Here is a 2,500-nt window from a genome sequence, read left to right as displayed (position 1 = left end):
CGTCCTCCATTATTCCAAACGTCCTTCTACTTTCTCCCTCTGCCTTTCTCTCTCTGTGTGCCTTCTCTCCTTCGCTCTCTTATGTATGTGTCCTCCTCTTTGCTCCCTCATGTTCGTATTTTTTCGTCTCTCATACACGTAGTCACGATAGTTCTTCCTCCTCTCATTAATTTGCTTATTTCACCTCATTATTCGCCAAAAACACCTTCCTCCCAAGTGCATGGCTACAGTTCTTCCCGCCCCCCTGTCTCTCTCTCTCTCTCTCTCTCTCTCTCTCTCTCTCTCTCTCTCTCTCTCTCTCTCTCTCTCTCTCTCTCTCTCTCTCATCCTATCTCCACCACCCCATGTGTCTCATTATCCCTTAATCACTCTCTCACTCCTTTCCCCGTCTCCCTTTCGTCCTCACTTTTACCAGATCCCTTTAACTCTAATTCCCTGTGTGTATTTGCGTCTTTGTATTCCTCATTATCCTCTTTATCTCACTCTCCTTTTCGCTTCCCCACCTCCTCCCCTTTACTTGTACTCCGGACCTTCTCTGCCTCCTCCCCCTCCTCCTCCTTCTCCTTCTCCTCATCCTCCTCCGTCGCTCCCCCAAACCCCAAACCTCCCGGGCCAGAGTCATGCATCTCTGTCTTCTCCTAAAACTGTTCTCATCTGTCTCTCCAGTCTGCCGGGGCGAAGTGGAGAAGTCGAGGAAGAAAAGGGAGGGATGGAGGGAGGGAAGGGAGGGACGTGTGTGACGGGGGGTGAGGGGGTGTGGAGATGGGAGGGAAGAGGTGAGGAGGAGAAATTGGGGTAATGAGAGAGAGAGAGAGAGAGAGAGAGAGAGAGAGAGAGAGAGAGAGAGAGAGAGAGAGAGAGAGAGAGAGAGAGAGAGAGAGAGAGAGAGAGAGAGAGACTTACGGACAGAAAAAGACAATGACAAAGAAAGAAGGAACGGGTGGAGAGAGATATAGAACAAGAAAACAAAAAAAAACATAATTAGTACATAAGACTTTTACATTCGTCCAACTAATGAAACGAAATGAAAAAGAAAATCTAATTAGAAGAAAGAAAACGTATGTCAATTATTAATTTTTCTCCGTTTTCTATAACCTGTGCTCATCAAAACTAAGGTTCCTCTCTCTCTCTCTCTCTCTCTCTCTCTCTCTCTCTCTCTCTCTCTCTCTCTCTCTCTCTCTCTCCCCTTCAAGCCTCTGACCTCACTTCGCAATTAAAGGAAATCAATGAAAATCAAAATTGGAATCCGAGAGAAAGAGAGAGAGAGAAAAAAAGCGAAAGAAAAAGGGGAAATGAAAAAAAAAACTGGAAATGTGGCCGCGAAAGACGATGAGAAAAATGTATATAATGATCATTGTTTTCTTTTTGTGTGTGTGTGTGTGTGTGTGTGTGTGTGTGTGTGTGTGTGTGTGTAGATTTTTTTCTTAATCATCATATATTCTCTCACTCCTTTCCTTTTATTTACGTAACCCTGACGCTCAACTCGCGCCAATTTTCCTTTTATTTTTCTCTTTACACATTTTCCATTAGCTTAAACCTCCCACCCCTCCCCCGTCCTTTGTGCTCGAGTGTGTATGTGTGTGCGTGTGTATGTATATCTGTATCTGTGTGTGTGTGTGTGTATCCACCCCACCTTTCAACTTATATAATCATCTGGGGAATCCATCACTACACCTACTCCTCCTCACACACACACACACACACACACACACACACACATGCCTGCCAACACCTACACATTCCCATCAACAAACCCTATACATTCATACCAAGGACACCATCAATTTTCCCCTTCGTACGTTTAGTCACGGTCAGAAGTCTTGTAAGAAGTTAGGACATTCACTTCTCCCACTGTATTTAGCGCTTCCCTGCAATCTCCACTCCTTTGATGTAGAGCAAGTCAGTGGCCAGGTTTTACAAGGAGACTGTCAGCACATCAGGGGACGCAGGACTGAGAGAAGACGCAAAATACAAAGGAATCGTGTTAGTTTACGAATGACCATAACTTTTGTATATGTCAAGGATTCTGGCAAAGGGCAGAAACAATGGAGGAGAGAGAGAGAGAGAGAGAGAGAGAGAGAGAGAGAGAGAGAGAGAGAGAGAGAGAGAGAGAGAGAGAGAGAGAGAGAGAGACGCTCAATATATCGCTTCAAGAAAGTAAATTACAGAAGATTTAAAAAAAAAAGTTGGTCATTTTAGTTCCACAGATTTCTTGATACTCTAATTCTAATCAGTTCACGTCGTAGAGAGAATGAAAAAAGAAAAAAAGAAACAAAGATAAATATAGACTATACCAATAAAAGAAATAAAAGCGAGAAAATACTGAACAACTCTTGCATTAGAAACATAGACTGCATAGGATTGAGAATAAGTAGAAAGTCATATACAGAGATAGAGAGAGAGAGAGAGAGAGAGAGAGAGAGGCCGCGAGAGGGGAGACGCAAACATCCAGTTAGCAGGTTCAGACGAGCAGTAACCATGGAAATAACAGTATAAGAGA

Source organism: Scylla paramamosain, chromosome 1 (genome assembly GCF_035594125.1).
Source record: "Scylla paramamosain isolate STU-SP2022 chromosome 1, ASM3559412v1, whole genome shotgun sequence".
NCBI classification, from domain to species: Eukaryota; Metazoa; Arthropoda; class Malacostraca; order Decapoda; family Portunidae; genus Scylla; species Scylla paramamosain.
The sequence above is the reverse complement of the archived record's forward strand: the minus strand, read 5'-3'. Positions refer to the sequence as shown.